We start from the raw sequence: 10,552 nt of genomic DNA, 5'->3' as shown, positions 1-10,552 counted from the left end.
GAGAGAGGCAGCAACTGTCAGACATCTAGAGCGACTTTTCTTCTGCCTTCTCAAATTTCTCAATGTTCCTAAAATTTATATTAAATATCAAAATTACCATATATGTCAGAAAGCAATACAGGAAGACCTAATTTTTTTAACAACTTTGTAAAAGCCTAAAAAGTATTTGAGAAGTGAGCTGAAAAAACTCCTGTTTACGCTAACTGAGTTGGGGTTATTTAGTTTAGTTCCTGAGTATTTTGAACATAGATGAGGAGATTTGCATATTTTTCCCCATTTTACAGGTCCTAAAATAACATTCTGAAAATATTCATTTTCCTTAAAACTTGTAGAAACTGTATAGAATTAACCATAGAATGATTTTATCATTTAGTTATCAGACTGAATGTAACAAACGCCATCCTTGTCTGCAGTGGTGGAAAGTAGATTTAGTTGATGGTAGCTTTGCAATCCACTGTTGCTGTTTTTGAAATGGAATTTCATCATGACAGATAGCAGCCATTAGGAATGAATTTGGATACCAGTGTTTTAGAGATTTGCATGACATTCCAAAAATGTGAGAAATTCAGGGTAGATATTATTGGTAGTTTATAAATGTTATCAAGGTGTTGGTTATTGTCGTGTGGCCAAGTTGTTCAGTAGGAAGAGTTCTTAAAGCACAGCCGTAGTTTGTGGTAATAGATTCTACCTTAAAATTCTATTCCAAGGTGAAAGTTTGAGGAGAATCAAGACACTAACCTTTTCGTTTTGGATTATTTTTAAATAAGAAATTATTAAAATAGCTCAGTACTTTAACCTGAGTACCGGTAGATGTTTAGTCAAATTATTTTTACTTGTAGTTGAGTAAAATTTGACTATGAGTGTCAATGCTTTTATTCAAGTACTACTGTTGAGTACTTCATCCACTACTGCTTGTCTCTTTAGAGAACATCCTCCCGCTGTCAGCACAGCGAGGTGCTTGGTTTGATCAGAAGTGTCGTATCGTGAGTTAAGCTGCTGCCTAACAAGAGGAAGGGAAGCCTTTGGAGAGGAATGGAGTCTGCGTTCAGGTCTGAAAGTCAAACTATGACCAGAAGAATATGTTAAAAGTTAAGCAGGGAAGAAAGGATCACAAGGTTTAAGGTAAAAAGATATTAGGCTAGTGGGGGCCTGGACAAAACCAATAAGGTTAAGCTCAATAGACGCCTTAGTTGTCTCCTGCTTGGTTTCAAGTTACAAAGACGTCTCATCATGCCTGTAACTTTCTAATGTCTCCCTTTAAACGCCATACCATCTCCACCAACATGTCAACAAACAATGTGGGGTGCGGATATTTGCTTTGCCTCCATATGCCAATCCACCACCTCCAGCGGCCAGGCGAAGACAGAGAACCTGGACCACAGTGCTGATCCGGATTGTGTCAGTCTGAAAGCCTCCATGTTTGAAAGCAAGTTATTACTGTTTGATATTTCCTTTCAATGAAATCTGCTTCTTCTGTGGCAAATCATCAATACAACAAGATGCTACATTTATTCTACAGTTGGGATGGTTGCATTTTCCAATTTTTTCTTTCAATTGTAACTCTTGGGATTTTGGTCACATGTTTGTACTTTTGTTTTAACAGACCATGGGACCTGTTTTCAAAAATTAATTTTAATTGCATTGAGTCCATTGTAAATTGCAATCTGTTATATTGTCTATGGGGTCATGTTTCTTTCCTCTTTCAGTGGCCTTTAAGCTGTTATAGCCCACATGTCATATCACTAAGGATGTTGAGTCTCTGACCAGTTTTATCCAGCATTTTTTTACAATCTATTTTACTCCTGTTCAGGTGTTGACACACACACTCATACATTAAACCCATTGATCCACCTAGACAAGGCATAAGGGAGACTGTAATTTACATGCAAAGTTTCAGTAATCTGGTGGAAAATGTTAATATCTAAGTAATAACATTAATGGGAAGTCAAAGTGTCATTGAAACATGAGTGGGTGTATCAACATAAATTCTAACACATGAACTGCACACAAAAAAAAAACACCTGATAAGATACTGCCCTCTGCTGGATATTTGCATATTAGCATGTGTAATCAGTCCTAGGTACAGACAGCAGAAGTTAACAGGTTTATTTACTAAAGAGGACCTTGTTTGGAAAGAATCATCTAACTCAAAGGTAGATTATTTAATTTTACCATCTATACTCTAAAAATACTGGGTAAGAAAATAGTAATAAAAAGCAGGTTTGAAACACTAAACTGCACATTGCAATTTGCACATTCTAATAAAGTAGTTGATAACTAATGAGATAGCAATTCTTAAGTTTTTCAATTATTAAAAGTGATCCAGTTGTGACTTCACTGCTGCAATATTGATCCAGAAAAATACATTTTTAAAAAATTATTTTTTTGTGAGTTGTTTGTTCTTTTACACATATAGAAGAACAAAGAAATGTTATAGATCTGTTCAATGTTTTAATCGCTGCATTAGTTTTTTTTACTGCAAACATATTCCTTGTCTGAACCAAAAGATCAAAGTTTAAATAATCCCTCACTGTTCTAACCAGACATAAGGCAGGAATTATTGTTGACATGTTAAAGCTGGTAGTAAATCTACTATGAAAACCCTTTATCCTTTAAGAATAAAGCACCAACCCTCTGCATCTGTGTGGACGATCACTGAGGCATCTTTTCTACAGATACTGGGATTGTATTAAAGCTGATTATAGTTTACTGTATTCTCAAACAGATTCAAGAAAATTTCATTCTGCTTCAGTTTTGGTTATTTTTCATTATTTAGGTTGTGTTTCCTTTTTTTTTATAAAAAAAAAAACCAGACACATAAGAAGAAAACCTTTCTTTATTTGTGCATAAAACGAGAGCAACAGCATCAAGACATCCAACAAGGAAACAAGGATTTAAGTTTTTCATACATTTCTTGAAATCACGAAGTTTTTGTCTGATCTGCTGTCTGAGATATTACAGTAACTTAAATAATAATAATCTAAAACCTGAATCATTTTACTGACCGAGTCAAAGAACAAATATAATCTTTTAAAAAAAGATTGTATATCTTGAAAAAATAAAATAAAAAAATGAAGTGCTGCTTCATGCATAAAAGTAAATATTTTTTCAGTATACATTTGTTTTACTTGGGTACAGAAACAAGGCATCTTAAACACTGAGAAACTTTCTATAGGCCTATTATTCAATCTTGGAATTCTCTCATTTTCTTCCGCTTTCTACCCTCTCTTTTTATAACATCTCTTGATGTAATAGATAATAATAGATGCTGATCTGAAACAATTCTTCATATCTTCTCAACAGTATATTTCAGATTTAAAGATAAATGAATGAGTCCTTTTAAAGTAATCCACAGGAATGCATAAAAGTCATACCTATTTGATAGGGAACCTAAAAAATGACAGGGTGTTCAATAGTGAGTTTTCTTTCTAAAAATGTTAGACAAATATATTTAATAATGGCACAAAAATATTTACATTTTCTAAATATCAAAGTAGAAAATAATCAAGTTCAAAACCATTTAGATAAAAAAATATACTAAAACTGCTGTTCTGTTTAGCATCAACCTTAGACTTGATTGAACAGGTAATATGGAAAAATATGAAAAAATCACAACAATGAGTTTGTATTGTAATTTTAATGTTTTCTTTTTTGTTTGTTTGATTTTTGTTTTATTTTATTGCAGTGTTTTTTGGGCATTTATATTTTGATGTCAACTCAGTGAGGTTTGCTTATTATTAGTACGGACTAGTGTTTAGTCAACTTTAAACCATCTTTATTCCAGGTCTTCAAATAGCAGTAAAAAAATTATTTACTTAATGGTTTAAAAGCAGTTTTAAATGCATAAAACATAGTGTAGTGTTGTTGGGGTTTTTTGCTGACATATTTTATAAACAACAACAGTCTGTACATCCTCTACTCATGTGAGGATGAGTTACTGGGGGCTCAAACTTTGTTTTAGGGCCTTTACTGTACCAATCATTTTTGAGTTAAAGTATTATCATTTTACACACAGTAAACCTGAATTAAACAGAATCTTATGCTAACAACACATCAATTTGTTGCCAAAGGGTAGGATAAAGTCCAATCAAAAGTTGTTCATGTTAAGGTAGCTAACATTAAGCAGACCGTCATGTTGCAGAAACAGGATCTGAGCTGACTTCTTTAAATGTTGCTTAAACACCAAAGTCCTTTAGGATCTATATAACGTTTGTAGTGTGATTCCAGTTAGGTGGTAAGTTGCTCAAAGCATGACAACATCCACTGACTAGGGTTAGGGTTAGGGTTGACTTTTTACAGTTCATCTGCCTGATGGGCTCAGTACCGCATATCAGCTTTGCAAACCCTCTTCTGTGGACGTACATTTTGCACTAATAGAAGGCTGCTTGTTTAGGGGACACAGTGCAGGTGGAAAGAAAGAAAAGTTTTGCACCAACTTGGATAGATTATAACTATCTACATACAATAATCTTAATGCAATGAGCATAATTAAAAAACTTTTAATGATAATTTCATGAAAACGTTGATAGGTTTGTACACACACATTCATTCAAACACACAAATGCATTCAAAAAGCGACACAGCTCCTTGGTTAAAGAACTGTTTGATGAAATCACAAACCGAAGAATTTTTGGTTAGTTAAGGTTAGAAAATTAGTTTATTAGTAGGTTAGTTTGTTAGTTTGCAGAGCTACTGAAAGCTCCTCTGGTTAGTAACATTTAAATTGTTTTTTTTAGAAGATAAAAAACTAAACTAAATGTTAAAAACACAGCTCAGATAGTCGATGCCTGAGATAGGGGGGAAAAGCCCATGGAGAGTCATATAATAAGCATCACCAATACCACAAAGCATGCTTTAGTTACTGTCAAATCAATCAGACAACAGAAAGATGTTAGTAAGAGTGGCAGATGGGCCGATTCAGCCTCCATATTGTTAGTACGAACACATTAGGGGTTAGTTACCACCTCCACGGGCAAAGGCAGGGTTGACCACACAGCACAATCAGAGAGCAAAAAACTGCTCTATAAGATTCCAATTTAGCCTGAAAAATGCAAACATTTGGAAGCAGATTAGCCTATTTTTAGCTGCAGTATGGGGTCAACCAATTTTGACCTCTTCTTATCCTCAGGTTTTCAACAATCCTCTTCCCAAGTCCTGAAATCCTTCTTTCCATGCTCGATTTGAGATATCTGAATCAGACACCTCTTAAAAGAAGGAATACAGGATCAAAGAAGAGAAGCGTGCTTCTAAGACAGCTAATATAAAGCAGAGAGAGAAGTTAGTGGGTTAGAAATGCAAGCCGTCTGCATTCTGCACAGAGGTTAGTAATCCTTCAACTGTTAGCAGACATTAGTACTGTTAGACGACATTAGTCAGATCCTGTTAGTGCAATCAAGGCGTGGGTAAAAGGCTATTTACACATCATTATTAGCATTTGCCTTAATTTGCTTAAGTGTTAAATGATGGGGCTGCTGGCACAGAAAGGGTTCGGTGTATGCCAGCAGGCATCATTCAGAAAACGGCACCCAACAAATTTCCAATAACATCCTTGTGATCTAAATCACAAGTAGGACTGCTGCTTTAATGAGGTTGTAACAAATGCTAAGAATCATCAGTAAATAATGTTTTATCCCTTATCTTGTACATCCAGTGGTTAAAAAGGATTGTAGCTGCAGTTTCTGGCCCATTAAAGATACATCTTATCGGACCGATGAGACACACGTGCAAACACACTGCCATAAACACGAATGGAGCACATGCAGAGAAACACATGCACTCACCCACACTCACACTCACACTACAGAGCTGTAGTATAGTAAAAATAGTTGGTTTCACATTAAACTTGGGAGCTTTCACAACAAACAGAAATGTGTGATTTACACATTTTTAGAGGGTGGGAACATCAGCCATTTTCACACACTGGCACATATTTGTGTTCAGGCCTCAACTATATATATAAAAAAAAACTTCATCGGTTTGAATCTGGCAGCACTTCAAGCTGGTTTTCAAAAAATAAAAATAAATTCACTAAAGGTCATTTCTGATCCACAGAAATGGAAATAAGAAAGGGTTTGATTAAAGCTATAAAACAAAGCATTTAAAAGAGCAGCAAATGATTTCCAATGAAGTGCCTTCCAGCTAAAAGTGATTAAACAGATAATAATGACACTGCAACGGCTGCATGGTTATTTCTTTTCTGCCGATAAAGCAGCAGCGGAAGTCATCTCTTGGTAGTGAAACAATCTAAAAAGAAAATATTCCCTCTGTGGGAGCAGCATGGCTCCAACGGCACCGAGTCTCAGCCACTGCAAGAGAAACAAACCAAACACAGCAAATAAAACTTTATTTTCTTCCTTTTAAAGGTCCCATAGGGACATCTTTATCAATAAGAATACTAATAAAAAGTATTTTTGCATAATTCAACCTTCTGCAGTAAAAAAACAAAGATTTATTACATACAGAATGATATTTTAAGCATCTAATAACTTAAAGTATTTTGAAGAGTTGGAGGTAGTTTTGCTTCTTGCATTATCTGACCCAAACTACCAGGAATGTCAACCTGGACTAAGGAGAGACTGGATGGTTGAATGTAAAATTGATCATTTACACTTTTTAAACTGAATTCCTGAAATAAATAATTACTTGGAATAAATAGGATCCAACTGTATAGAAGAGGCATCCCTGCTGTTACATGAAATGTGTCGTCTGAGATAATTCAACCTAATGTTGAATAAATAAATCTGAGAAGCAGATAAACTTAATCAGATTTGTGAATGCTCTTTGCTTTCATGCCGTTTTATCTCAGCTTTAAACTGTGATCCTACAGAGGACAGCTGCAAATGAACACAAACATGTCAGCAATTTAACACATCCCTAATCTCTGATTGCTGCTCATGTTTCCACTAACGCAGCAGCTAAACACAAATGCGCTTAAATGTGTCTGAGAGCCAAAGAGATATGGGTTAATAAAGACTAAGCTATGTGATTAAAGTCATCTAGACAACAGGAAATGCAGTAAGTGTATAAAAATTCTCAGAGCAAATAAAAGTTTTATCGGCATAAATCCGGTGGATTCAGTACCGTTCCATAAGGCAGCAGAGAGCAGGAGGTGGAGCGGCGTCAGCTGGGGTATAATGGGGTCTTGTTGACTCCAAATCTGCTTTCTTTCATCAGTGTAACTGGAGAAGGGACACACGAGACAAAGCAGCAGAAAAGTGGAACGCAACTCAGCTGTCCTGTAAACATCTCCGAAAGGATCAGGTTCCTATAGATGCTGCATTTTATTCTTTCATATTAGAGCATTTTACTACACCTTAATAAAAAAAAAATATATATATATAATGATAAATAGCAATTGACCAATAAAGAATGCCCTCCTTTAGCTATTTTAACAAAGATAACACATAACCTGCCCTGATGATGGCTCCTCCCAGGTCCTGTTTGGTATCAGCAGCTCAAGCAGTGACTCCAGCTTATATGACACACCTCACCTAAAAAAGAAGCAATTATATCCTAATCAATTTGAGCCAATCTTTGTTTCTCTGCACTTTCTTAATGCTGCTGGCCACTTCACCAGAAAATAAAAAAATGTTCTGCAGTGAATCCCATCAAAGTGTTCTGCATTTACAAAATACTTGTGATTTTCAGAAAAGCACTCAGATTTGGTCACATTCCATTAAATAGCAGTAAGACACTATCTCACTTCAGCCCTATAGGTAACAGTAGGAAGCTTATAGTGGATTTGCTGCCACACAGAGGCGAAGGGATGGTTACAGCAATGTGATGGAGGTAAGCACTTTACACCAACAGTAACAGTAAAGTTAAAACAGACAGACAGACAGACAGACAGACAGACAGACAGACAGACAGACAGACAGACAGACAGACAGACAGACAGACAGACAGACAGACAGACAGACAGACAGACCTACTTTCCAAAGCAGTCACAGGAACTAAAATGAACTAAAATCTATGTTGAGTTCTCTTTCTGGGAAAATAATACAGCCTTATTATTTTACATGGGTCTCAATCTACTGGTGTGCATGGCATTTTACCCTTCTTATTCTTCTAGATTTTTTTTTTAACTAAATGAATCAAGACTTCTCAAATCGCAATTAGGTCTTTAATTAATGCATATGTCCAAATTCAAATAACCTATTCCAGGTTTGACTTCTCAATAAGCATTTTGAATTTCAAAAACTATAATGTTCATTTAGAACTGAGCCTATAGCTTTAAAGGGATCAGAAAAAGCTTCATAACACTCATAACCTCTTACATTGCTAATACAATCGAAAACACTAGTGATGTCTTCTCCCTTCTGAAACTAATGACCAATAAAATCGAAAATCTACAGTAAAAATGCCCGGTGTTGGATTGCTGTTCATGAAGGGTAATTTGTTTTTTGGGGGGGTGAGTGGCCTGCCCCTCAACTGAAGGACATCAGAGCTGGGGAGTTATATCAAGAACCACCTGGGGGTAATGAACAGTTACTCAAAAAACAGATTAATTTAAAGTTACAAGGATTTTGAAATATAACAGACAAAGTTGAATTAGCCAGATTACTATGAGACTTAATAATCCTATCACACTGAAAAAAATTCATTTGTGTGAATACAGAGATAATTTACTTGATACTACAAATGCTTTAGAGTATGATGATTTAGTTCTAAATGAACGTCATAACATGTTCCTGTCCCAAAATACAAGTTACTAGGTGGGGGTTAAGGCCCTATAGAAAAAGATTAGTTGGTTTTTGCCTAAAGGCCAGCTCTTTTAAATAAAACAACATGTTTTGTATCTATTTTATCTTGGACAGCTATAGTTTATGGAAAATATTTCTATAAATGTAACTAAAACTGCCAATCAGAACACATATAGGCCATTTAAATCAAGAAAGTCTCCTCAGCCTTAATATGTTTAAAATAAAAACCCAGAATTGTTCAAATAGTTTGGTAAATAAATATGAATATAGATTGAATTATAGGAGTATTTTCCATACCAAAGATCTTCAGGTTCCATCTGCATCATAAAGGGTGTGAGGAGATCATGGCTTCTTTCCCCTTCTATCCTGGAGGCAAGCTGTTCAACATGCGCATCCCCAGCGCGTTTATCTGCCTGCGCCACATAAAGAAGGTCTCTTCTCACACCGAGTCTCCTGCTTCTCAGCAGTTCAGCGTCCTCTTCATGGCCGCCGAGCTGAAACAAGCAGCTGTGGGAGTGCCAGCAGCAGCTGCGCACTGACAGGGAGACGGCACACCAGTTCAGGGAGAAAATCAGGACAAAGTGGAGCAGAAAAGCTGTGGACAAAGATGATGAAGCGATGGTCTGAATGAGAACAGAGACTCCTTTGAATAACTGCGCAATCCTGGGAGAATGGGTGCTCTCGATCTGCAGCTGCTGCTACAGGTTTATGGTCTTTTGTATGCAACCCCCTTATCCACCATCTGTGTTTCCTGGGCAACAGAGGATCGCCTGCAGGCACCGGATAATGCACCGCAGCCACCTCAAATCATCACATTGTTACTGCACTGTCATTTTTCTACCAGGTGATATCAGGCTATATGATGGCCTCTAATCATCTGTGCACAATTATTCAAATTAAATATTATAGCAAAATTATTTATAGAAGAATAATACACTTTAAAAACTGCGGGGTTGAAACGAAATCACTTTGAGTTCTTTCTGCAACCCAGAGTCAGATGAACCCAGGCTGGGATAAGTAATCTGTGGGCCGGTCCTAATTTCAGCATAGGAGGGCTGGGGCCCTCCTTAAATCATACTGGCCCCAACACTTACTCTCAAGCCAAAGCTCTGGTAGTAAATAACTCAAGGGGCTCAAGAAGTAATACAATGTTAACTTCTTAAATGATGCATATAGCCCTTCCTTGTGATGCACATCCTTGTGACGGTTGGCGTATGGTGTAATTTTCTATTTCTTCAAACTGTAAAATCCTTGCAATGAACTAAATTGTAAAAAAAAAAAACTAAAATGCTTTCTTTAAACCAAACTAAGGTGTTCTTATATTTGGCGAATTTATGTTCGAATATTTTGCAAAAATATGTTGCAGTGCATGATGGGGTTTTGCATTTGTTTACATGATTCCTTTTCATTGCCCACATGCCACCTAGACTCGCAGTCGAGCTTACACGCCGCTGAGCTTTCATGTATTCATTCTTGAAGAACTGCCTGTCTGCCTCTATATTGTATTGTTTTATGCTGGTGTTTTTACAACGCTCAGGCTTACGTTGTAGACCTAGACCCATGTGTGAGTGGGTGTCTGGCTGGCTTTGTGCAAGTGTCGACGTTACGCAGCAGCAGTCACTGTTGCATCCATATTAATAACCAAAGCCAGTAAAACCCAGTGGACCAGTGTAGATGAAAAAATGCCAGGGCCAAAAATCTTTCCCATTCCGAGCCTGAATGGACCCCTGGGTTATTTTAACACAATGGGATTGAGTTCTACTTGGGGAGGGCTTTACCTAAGCAATAAGCTTAAAGTAATAATTGTCTTATGCTTTGGATACCAGAGTCTGGATTGAACGGAATAGACA

The 10,552-nt window shown here is 36.5% G+C and overlaps 1 long non-coding RNA gene across 1 annotated transcript; it reads right to left on the bottom strand.

Annotated features, from left to right (window-relative positions):
- Positions 1–2,818: 2,818 nt before the first annotated feature.
- Positions 2,819–9,467, bottom strand: LOC119783952. Its single transcript, XR_005280880.1, has 3 exons — positions 9,000–9,467; positions 7,081–7,490; positions 2,819–6,305 (listed from the first exon to the last, which is right to left on the bottom strand). It is a non-coding gene; the product is annotated as an uncharacterized LOC119783952 (long non-coding RNA).
- Between the last annotated feature and the right edge of the window lie 1,085 nt (positions 9,468–10,552).

The sequence above is a fragment of the Cyprinodon tularosa genome, unplaced genomic scaffold, assembly GCF_016077235.1.
Source record: "Cyprinodon tularosa strain WSP-4 unplaced genomic scaffold, ASM1607723v1 ctg214, whole genome shotgun sequence".
In the NCBI taxonomy this organism is placed as follows: domain Eukaryota; kingdom Metazoa; phylum Chordata; class Actinopteri; order Cyprinodontiformes; family Cyprinodontidae; genus Cyprinodon; species Cyprinodon tularosa.
The sequence above is the reverse complement of the archived record's forward strand: the minus strand, read 5'-3'. Positions and strand labels throughout refer to the sequence as shown.